Below are 11,569 nucleotides of genomic sequence, written 5' to 3'. Positions count from 1 at the left end.
TTAGAATACCCAACATAGAAAATGAACACATAGAATGAACACACCCTGGCTCAACATATAGAGTCCCAGAGCCAGGGTGTGACAGTACCCCCCCCTAAAGGCGCGGACTGCGACCGCGCCTCAACTAAAGCAAAACAGGGGAGGGCTGGGCGGGCATACCTCCTCGGCGGCGGCTCCGGCTCCGGGCTTGCCCACCACCCTCCCACAAACCCCCCATAGCGCCCCTGGTCCGGTCTGGCCCCGCTGGCTGGAGCTGGACTGGACGTAGCAGGAGCGGTAGGCTTCAGCTCCTTAGTGGAGCAGTAGAGCGGTACCTGAATTGGCACCGATGACCCAGGCACGGGTTGTGCCGGACTGACGACTCGCACCCCTGGCTTGGTGCGAGTGGCAGGAACGGGCCGGGCCGGGCTGGCGACGCGCACCGTAGACTTGGTGCGAGTGGCAGGAACAGGCCGGACCGGGCTGGCGACGCGCACCGTAGACTTGGTGCGTGGAGCAGGGACAGGCCGGACAGGGCTGGCGACGCACACCGCAGGCTTGGTGCGTGGAGCAGGGACAGGCCGGGCAGGGTTGGCGACGCACACCGTAGACTTGGTGCGTGGAGCAGGAACAGGCCGGGCTGGGCTGGCAACGCACACCGTAGGTTTGGTGCGTGGAGCAGGGACAGGCCGGGCCGGGCTGTCGACGCACACCGTAGGCTTGGTGCGTGGAGCAGGAACAGGCCGGGCTGGGCTGTCGACGCACACAGTAGGCTTGGTGCGTGGAGCAGGGACAGGCCGGGCTGGGCTGACGACGCACACCGCAGGCTTGGTGCGTGGAGCAGGGACAGGCCGGGCAGGGTTGGCGACGCACACCGTAGGCTTGGTGCGTGGAGCAGGGACAGGCCGGACAGGGCTGGCGACGCACACCACAGGCTTGGTGCGTGGAGCAGGGACAGGCCGGGCAGGGTTGGCGACGCACACCGTAGGCTTGGTGCGTGGAGCAGGAACAGGCCGGGCTGGGCTGGCGACGCACACCGTAGGTTTGGTGCATGGAGCAGGGACAGGCCGGGCCGGGCTGTCGACGCACACCGTAGGCTTGGTGCGTGGAGCAGGAACAGGCCGGGCTGGGCTGTCGACGCACACAGTAGGCTTGGTGCGTGGAGCAGGGACAGGCCGGGCTGGGCTGACGACGCACACCGTAGGCTTGGTGCGTGGAGCAGGGACAGGCCGGACTGGGCTGGCGACGCACACCGTAGGCTTGGTGCGTGGAGCAGGGACAGGCCGGGCTGGGCTGGCGACGCACACCGTAGGCTTGTTGCGTGGAGCAGGGACAGGCCGGACCGTACTGGGAACACACACCACTGGCTTTAAACGGGGATCAGGAACGGGCCGGACCGGACTGGCAATACACCTCAGTACCTCTCGCCGTGCCTCTACGACTTCCTTCCCTCCTCTCGCCAATGGCTCCCGTAACCCGGTGGCCTTCTCTCCTCGTCTCCTATTTTGCCCTGTGGCAGCCTCCTGCTGCCCAGTCGCCCACGCCGTGTGCCCCCCCCTAAAAAATTCTTGGGGGTGCCTCCCGTCCGTCCGACGATGGCACTGCTGACGCCGCTGCTCCTCTCCTGCCTGGGTCTCCCCCTTCATAGCCCTCCGGTACCGGACGGCCTCCTCCTCGGTAATCTGCCCCCAACCGAGGAGGACATCCACCAGCGTCACCTCCTGCGTTTGTTCCTGGACACGCTGCTTGGTCGTTGTATGGTGGGTTTTTCTGTCACGATCGTCGTAGGAGTGAGTAGACCAAGGCGCAGCGTGTGAAACAAACATGACTTTAATTAGTTAAAGTACAAAACACGACTCGTGAAGTCCACGGTGACACTGACCGAATAAGGAACAAAAACCCACAACACCCAAGGGAAAACATACAGTTTAAATATGGCTCCCAATCAGAGACAACCCACAACAGCTGACACTCGTTGCCTCTGATTGGGAGCCACTCTGGCCAACATAGACATAGAACAACTTAGAATACCCAACATAGAAAATGAACACATAGAATGAACACACCCTGGCTCAACATATAGAGTCCCAGAGCCAGGGTGTGACAATACCATCGTGTTTGTGAGAGTCTCCCCTTTCCATGGAGTTGTCATAAGAGGTCGGACGCTACAGACATTTTTGTGAGAAGACCGATTTTCGGGATATCTTATGGTCTAACGAACACCGCTCTATCTCTGCCACCTTCCATCTCAGATGCGGAAGTGTGACATAGGTGGATGCGGTGGATTGAGACGCATCCAATGCAAAACAACTGATATCTCTAGCTTAAACTGACAGATTTTGATGGGGATTCTTTTGTTATGTTACTTAGATTGACGTGCTGGTGTGTCAATCAACTCTAGGGGGTTAATAGCTGGATCTGATCTTCTAGGATATATGGAGACTGACCAGACTGCCTTCCACCCGACCTCCTACGCCTTACCAGTGTCCAGTCTCCCACTGGCCATGGAGTTGAGCTTACCATCTGTCCAGTGGATTGGAGCAGGTCAGTATAGCCCGACTCATCGACCTCTTGGCTGTAGGAGGCATTCAGAACTGAAAATCTGTTTGCCTGAGCTGCATCAAAGTACTTAGAAAGCACATCTTGTTTTTCCCGCAGCTGAGGTAACAGTCGGAGAATCTCTTCTCTAAACTGCTTGATGATGATACATTTGGAACAGACAAAGAATTTATGTTCATTTATCAGTTCCACCTTATTTTCCTCCTCTTGCGTAGATATCATCTCACACCTAGCGCATTTGAGTCTAGACGTAGACTCAAATACCACTGGTGTTTTGACTCTAGCACTGCTAGCGTTATCTTGCTCTGTTATCATGATAGCTAACTGCTAACTATTGTGCTTTTTTAGCAGGAATTCAGAATACAAATTTGCGGTCCAGAAGAAAAAGCTAACCGTGTCGCGAAATCCTTAGCTATCAGAACTTCAACTTTGAAAAAGAAACTACTTCATATAAATGTTTACCGTAAAAACAACAAACCGAGTGTAGGTCAGACTCACAGGAAGGTATGTCGGAAAGTAAGAAGGTATGTTGAATGTCTTAATGTCTAAATGTATGGAAATATACTACAAATACAATATTTTGTATTATGTTACGCTGTTGCTCTGTAATATGCACTAAATCTTTACCCACGATTACATTCTAGAGTAATACTTTCCAGTTGAAGTTAATGATGAGTCTGGCCTTTTGGCTCATGATACAAATCTAGATCCAGATCCTCTCAATGTCAATTACTTGTCGGTTCTGCTGATTTTTGCCTTTCTGTGGCACTTCTTTACCAGGATTTGAGTATTCATAAGCTTTAGTGTTCTTTCGCCAAGTGAAGATGCTGATTTAAAGGCCTTGAGAGTACCCTACCCTGACTGCTTTCCAAACCTGGGGAAACCAGTATCGATCCATGTAGTGTTGCAGCATCCCTCTGTCAGTAAGGTTAATCTGGGGTCTGAAAGTTTTATTGCTGTTGACATGGGAGTGGTTTTAATGATGGATTCAAACCACATAGGATTTCCTGCTGTTGTACAGTTACAGAAGGGCTAAAGGCACAACCATGACGCTGTGACAACCAACCTTGAACTAGTGAACTAGTTCAATTACAGGGCTATGACAGCTAATAGGTCATTACTAATAACATACTTTTAATATTTTATCATGATAGCAATATGCAGGCAATATACAGGCCGAGTGAGAGCAACTTCATGTAAGCTAGGCTTATGTTTAAAAATACAAACAACCGTTTGTGCCCTCCCTATTGCCACTATTCTTGTTGTGAATTCACATTGAATGAATGTATGTAAGCTCGCTTGTTTAATCTTTCTCCAGTCATTTAGTTTACAAAGAACTGCAGACCCCCTGGCAGTCGTCTGCAACAAGAGTAAACGCACCATCGACTTCCTCTTTTTAATGATCACAGGGTTATCAGATAATGTTGACACACTCTCCATTGAATATTCATCCTGCTGGTGTTTTTGCCCATTAATTTTTGATTGCTGCTTTGCTTAATACTATTAAAGAGCCAAAACTAATTTATAACCAAACACTGAGCGTTCACGTTCAATGTGGATCCATTCAGGAACAAACCAGACACTTTTGATGTGGCTATTTTTACTTGTTTAAACGAAGGGACAATTTTGTAGATTCATGTTTTCATATATGGCAAATCAGTAATGACTCAGTGGTTCTATGTTATCAAAGCATCAATCATTATGCTGCATTCACAGTGTCTATCCATGTCAACATGAGAATGCAGTCTCTGAATAGTCATGTCACTTGACTAAACGTTGTTATGTCATGGACGTATTCTCTTCATAACTAGCGGTGTGAAACACAAGGAGAGGCTGGTTAACCAATTGTACTTTCCCCAATATTGCCAAAATATACTATTTTATTTATCTCCCCACCTCAGGTTTCCCTCATCATCCCCTGCTACCGCCTAATCTCCAGCAGTGGTCAGCGTGGGATGTACATTGGGTTGCAAAGGTAACCTTCTGAAACAGATGGTCAAAGAGGAAGACTGAAGCACAGTGGAGTGGTATAGTAAGACCAGGGTGGTATTATATTTAACAAAGTAGGGTTGAAGTGTTATACAGACAACTTTTTTAACCATTCTGAAACCACTATACTTCCTGAAACAGTTCATATAAACTTGAAAGTGACTTATAGTAAATAATCTCAACTATAGCATTCTGTGTGCTATGTAATTGAACACCAACTATTATTTCTGACTGTTTATCACAGTAAGCTAGCTAACTCCTCTATCCTGCTTTGTGAAATACAACAGTAAGCAAGATGCGATGTCAACAATGAACCACAGCTGAGGAAACCTGTACATAGTTGTGAGACATGTGCACATGGGGCTGCTTCACAAGTGAAATGTGTGTCAGCTGTGCCTTATTTTAAAAAACGCTGTCTATAACCCAAGGGGGAGCTTTTATGTTTTTGTTTTTCTATTTGCTTCTGTTCTGTTTTGTCCTATTGTCCAGTCTGTGTTATAATTTAATTCCTGTAAAATAATAGAGAGTGTAGGATTAAAGGGGTGGGTGTGTTGGGAGGGTAAGTGTAGAGGGCTCCTTCTACCCCCCTAGAGGGCCCTCAGTTTTAGAAGGGGGGTAACAACACTCACTACATTCCGGGGGTACAGTGAAATAGATACTAACTATACTGCAGCGGCACAAGACAAGACAATGAAACACCAGTAGACACACCCATAAAAACAAATATGTCAATGCTAATACTACTGCTCTTCTGTTGTTCTACTAATCATACTGTATAGTTAATGTGAGTTCGTCCGAAATTAGAAGGCACTAAAACAACTTTAACTGCGAACAGTAGGAATTACAAACATATGTTCCCATGAGTGCCAGTTTGGGTTGCCAGTTTTTGTTGGAATGGTTTTTCTAAATAATTATTTCCCCAAAATATGTCTCTTGAATCGTTTTCCTTCCCATGCTAAATCATTGGTTGTTTTATTTCCTGCCAAGTTAATGCTTTGTTCAACATCCAGGAAAAAAGCTCTGAATTGTCTTTGTGAGTAATTTGTTTTTCTTCATTAAGATTCACCTACAATGTCAATTGTCAACACTATCTTTCATTAAATTTTTTGTAAATACATTTCAAGAAGTTTCAAAAGCCTCATCTTACATAACCAGTCACTTTATTATTTCAAATGTTGTAGTTAGACATGCACATACTGTAGATACAGTTTGTAATAGATGTGTTATTGTGTTCAGTTACCCATCTCAAGTATGGTTGAAATGTTAAGCACCATTCAGAGAATAATATTAGTGCTTCTTTCTTATTGAAATGTATGCTTTCCAATAGAGGGCAGTACAGAATGGGAAACAAGCATTAACATTCAGCTTTCAATTCTTCCGGCACATTTTATTTGTCCTTTAAGCAATCATGTATTTAGTTATTTTTTATCAATATCCAATTTGATCCCATTGAGATAAAAAGAATAATACTTTTCTGAGAGCAATGACTATGAATTCAGCCAGGTAAAGATTGCATGGACATTTTACTGTGAGGATTAGATTGACAGTCATTTAATCCATGCAATATTATATAATTTCTGCTATTCTATTTTTGCAAACCAGTACTTCACTGACACTAATTAATACATTTCTACTGAACTGTAGTACATTTTGAAGCATATTTGAATACTGTTGGACTCACATACAGCACTCTGTCATCATCAGAGCACAATTCCAGCCTCGATGTTGAGGCAGGCAGGCAGCAGGCTGTAGACCGGCAGATGAAGAATGAGTTTCAGTGTGTGGTTTCACACAGGGCTAATGATGCCTGTGGTGACTACAGGCTACAGTCGACCCATAACCAAGGCTGCTGTGACAGAGCAACAAGGGGTCCTATTTAAAAGGAGCACACTCTGAAGTGCACTGTAGGCACCCTCTTTGCTTGTGGCTAAGTCAAGTCTATGTAATGTGCTACACTACACAACAGAGAGGCGCAGAAGGTAAAAGATGCATGCTCTATGTGTTTAGTCAGTGATACAGGCCAAAAGAGTAGCCCTGGAGTAGCGTATGTGTGAGTAGTTTGGCCATTACGGTTCAGGGATCAGAGAGAAATAGAGTATGCACTTTGATAACTTATATTAGTGTCATGCATACACTAGTACTCTGTTTCAGTATCATCCTGGCCATGTGATTCAATGTAATTCTAATGGAATTATGGACACCATTAAATTACTACTATCTTATCATCCGCTCTGTTAGTCTCTGTGAAACCTCAAATTTTGCCCTAATATTTGCTTCTCTGTGTGTGTGGGGGGGGGGGGGAGGGGGGTAAAGTGGATGATATTGAGTCTGACTTCATAAATCACCCAGACACTGATAAACTCCCTATACACCCACACACCGCTAATGGGCAACCCTTAAGGAGTGTGAGTGTCTCGTGCTGTGTTTGATTCAACATTTATTAACCCCCTCACACACACACAAACACACTCAAGTTAGCTTCTGAAGGACCGAGGAAATGGTCGGTGGCATTCACATCATTATTACAAGGCTGTGACCAAGTCAGGCTGAATTAATCATTGCTGATAGTGTTAAAATGTATTTTGGCTTCTATAACTATTTCCCACCATTTCCATTTCATAAGCTATATCCTGTCTCTAATGTAACTCCCTACTTCCCATCTCTTATCCTGCCATCCCTCCTCATAAAAATAGTAATTGTCTGCCCCCACATCAAATACAGACACTCGGTGCTCCCACCTCACACAGTCAAGTTGGTCCCCCCACTTAAACATAGTTACTCCCTATTGCACTTCATCACATACCAGTGTAGTCACAACTCACATTGGCAATTTTTATATAATTCATACAATATGTACATCAGTCCAGTAGCCTCATTTTACACTGTACTGTAGGCTTACACGTACCCTTTGGTTGTGAATTCTATGCCTTAGAGTAGGGATATTCACATTTTAAAAGCTTCTTAAAAGTAATTATGTCATTAAAATAATCTGAAAACGTAATAAATAATACAAAGATATGTCAAATCAGGTAATGACAAATTCCACTCTGAAGGAATTCTGCTTTTTGAATTCATTTCCCTCAGTCATTACGTGAGTTTTTATTTTGTCACATTTCCTTCTAACAAGTCTTTGTGAGCATCAGAGAGTCGTAGCTTTCAGGAATAGGTTAATCATATTTTGTAGCATAAACTGTTCAAACACTAGAGCCAAATTCATAGGAAGAAAAAATAATCAACATGCCACATAGGCGCTAGAAACCGAAAAAACCACTAGAAACCACACTACAGACAACCACAATAGTGCTTGTCATTCTGGAAGTCAACTTCGGATTTTGGCAGGGATTTATTTGCAGACCTTTTATTAATGTTCAGAATTGATCAAAGGGCCAGTCTAAATAAATAAACGGGCCTCCAGTTGAATAGCCCTGCCTTAGAGTGCCCCAAAATGTTAGTGCAACTTTAAACAACACAGCACCAAACAAGAGACAGTAACGCCTTTGCTATTCCAGAGTATTAGACATGCAGATAAGTATTGTCCAACAATCAGATATTAGACTGGGCTGAGACTGCACTGCCCTATCAGGTTCCCTCCCCCTCTGTCTGGACGGCTCTCTGAGGCCCTGACACCAAGGTACCATGCAGACAGACCAGCCTCCACAGCTGCTAGCTACAGCAGTCTAATACCAACACACGTCGCCACAGCCCAGCACTACAAAAACGAACATGCTTTGATGCAATTGTAATGATCTTTGAGATCTTGAGAGAGAGGGCAGGTTCGGATTGGGCTTTTGTCTATTTTGAGAAAAGAAACTCCCCAAAAAGAACTAGTTGAGGATGACAATGGTAAGGGAAAACTCAGCTTTAAATGAGAGCAAGGAAGAAACCTTGAGAAGAACCAGACCTCTAGAGGGAAGCCTATCTCTTCTCTGCCCTGTTGGCCAAAAGTTATGCCATGCTGTGGATGCAGCTAGGCAGGGGCAAGGAGTTTGGTAGTGGGTACAATGTATCATCTGCAATCTCACACTGTTAATGTTGATCTCCAATAGGTAACATATAGTCCAAAACACTCAGCCTTGTGTGTGTGTGTGTGTGTCCGTGTGAACTTGTGCTGCAGTATGCACCGCAGTGAGACATGTTCTGAGACTGAGTGTTTGTATTCCTTCACGTATTAACCTACGACTACAGCCTAGTTGTCAGAGAGTGGGAACCAGAGTGTCTCAGGTTGGAGAAAGTGCAGGTCTTGCCTTGTTCTGTTGACGAAGGGGCGGCACTTCAGAGGCTCCAGGACCCCCTGGCACCAGTCTCCCCAGTCCCTCAGACAGACTGGGAGCATCTGGGCTCCGTCAGCACCTCTGGCCCGACTATGATCTATATGACGAGTCCAGGAAAGAGGAGTGGACTGGATCAGGGAGAGGGAAAATAAGAGCCTTGGTGCCAAGTACTGTCTGCAGCCTTGTGCAAAACACACTTGACCTATTAGCAGTTCTGTATGACTACAGAAGATGTACTGTAGATATTGGCCAATGTCTAGTATCTTGTTTGTCTGTAATTCTATTAGTTTAATTCTATTCTAAATTGAAGTGGGGATATGTAAAACGTCGGTCTCAATGGCCCTGTAGTAGTCAATAACATCAGTGTAACATACAGTATTTACTTATACTGTATTGCGAAGTGTGTTACAGATAGGATTCCATGTTCATACAAATACTCATGTATGTGTCAAACCGATATAGACTCATGATCAGTTAGTTATACAGTGAGGGAAAAAAGTATTTGATCCCCTGCTGATTTTGTATGTTTGCCCACTGACAAAGACATGATCAGTCTATAATTTTAATGGTAGGTTTATTTGAACAGTGAGAGACAGAATAACAACAAAAAAATCCAGAAAAATGCATTTCAATAATGTTATAAATTGATTTGCATTTTAATGAGGGAAATAAGTATTTGACCCCTCTGCAAAACATGACTTAGTACTTGGTTGCAAAACCCTTGTTGGCAATCACAGAGGTCAGACGTTTCTTGTAGTTGGCCACCAGGTTTGCACACATCTCAGGAGGGATTTTGTCCCACTCCTCTATGCAGATCTTCTCCAAGTCATTAAGGTTTCGAGCCTGACGTTTGACAACTCGAACCTTCAGCTCCCTCCACAGATTTTCTATGGGATTAAGGTCTGGAGACTGGCTAGGCCACTCCAGGACCTTAATGTGCTTCTTCTTGAGCCACTCCTTTGTTGCCTTGGCCGTGTGTTTTGGGTCATTGTCATGCTGGAATACCCATCCACGACCCATTTTCAATGCCCTGGCTGAGGGAAGGAGGTTCTCACCCAAGATTTGACGGTACATGGCCCCGTCCATCGTCCCTTTATATAATATATAATATAATATGCCATTTAGCAGACACTTTTATCCAAAGCGACTTACAGTCATGCGTGCATACATTTTTACGTATGGGTGGTCCCGGGGATTGAACCCACTACCCTGGCGTTACAAGTGCCATGCTCTACCAATTGAGCTACAGAGGACCAAGGTACCATGCAGTGAAGTTGTCCTGACGCCTTAGCAGAAAAACACCCCCAAAGCATAATGTTTCCACCTCCATGTTTGATGGTGGGGATGGTGTTCTTGGGGTCATAGGCAGCATTCCTCCTCCTCCAAACACGGCGAGTTGAGTTGATGCCAAAGAGCTGGATTTTGGTCTCATCTGACCACAACACTTTCACCCAGTTCTCCTCTGAATCATTCAGATGTTCATTGACAAACTTCAGACGGCCCTGTATATATGCTTTCTTGAGCAGGGGGACCTTACGGGCGCTGCAGGATTTCAGTCCTTCACGGCGTAGTGTGTTACCAATTGTTTTCTTGGTGACTATGGTCCCAGCTGCCTTGAGATCATTGACAAGATCCTCCTGTGTAGTTCTGGGCTGATTCCTCACCGTTCTCATGATCATTGCAACTCCACGAGGTAAGATCTTGCATGGAGCCCCAGGCCGAGGGAGATTGACAGTTATTTTATGTTTCTTCCATTTGCGAATAATCGCACCAACTGTTGTCACTTTCTCACCAAGCTGCTTGGTGATGGTCTTGTAGCCCATTCCAGCCTTGTGTAGGTCTACAATCTTGTCCCTGACATCCTTGGAGAGCTGTTTGGTCTTGGCCATGGTGGAGAGTTTGGAATCTGATTGATTGATTGCTTCTGTGGACAGGTGTCTTTTATACAGGTAACAAACTGAGATTAGGAGCACTCCCTTTAAGAGTGTGCTCCTAATCTCAGCTCGTTACCTGTATAAAAGACACCTGGGAGCCAGAAATCTTTCTGATTGAGAGGGGGTCAAACACTTATTTCCCTCATTAAAATGCAAATCAATTTATAAGATTTTTGACATGCGTTTTTCTGGATTTTTGTTGTTGTTATTCTGTCTCTCACTGTTCAAATAAACCTACCATTAAAATTATAGACTGATCATTTCTTTGTCAGTGGGCAAACGTACAAAATCAGCAGGGGATGAAATACTTTTTTCCCTCACTGTATGTTTGTTTGGTGGAGCTGGAGCATCATCTTACAGGAAAGCTTTCACTGACTTGCCATGATGAATTATTATTAATTGATTCAAAATACACCTAGCCCCAATCAAACATGACAAAATGTAACAACTCACTATATTTAAAATGTTTGAGATATTGTATGTAAAGTAGTATCAATGTGATTCATTTATTATGATTGATGATTTATAATTAAGTCCACCTGCCATCGTACTACAAAAGCCTGTGTGTTGGAATTGGATCCGACACATACACAGTTCTGCGTGTTAGGTAATTCGTTGACGAGAGGCCAAATTCATTTATGGAACAGCGGTATTGGCAGGCGTGGACACTGCAAAAGCAACGATAATCACAGAGGTTTGGCGCAGTGTGACAAGGACTCTTCAGGGAAATGCCCTTACAAGCTGGCTTTGGTTGGCCATCGCTCCATTAGGTAGAAGCTAGAGTGAGATGTCTTCCTTAGGTCATTTCTCAGGGAGGTTATAGTATTTTATATAGAA

The sequence above is a fragment of the Coregonus clupeaformis genome, chromosome 1, assembly GCF_020615455.1.
Source record: "Coregonus clupeaformis isolate EN_2021a chromosome 1, ASM2061545v1, whole genome shotgun sequence".
NCBI classification, from domain to species: domain Eukaryota; kingdom Metazoa; phylum Chordata; class Actinopteri; order Salmoniformes; family Salmonidae; genus Coregonus; species Coregonus clupeaformis.
This window is presented reverse-complemented; position numbering follows the sequence as displayed.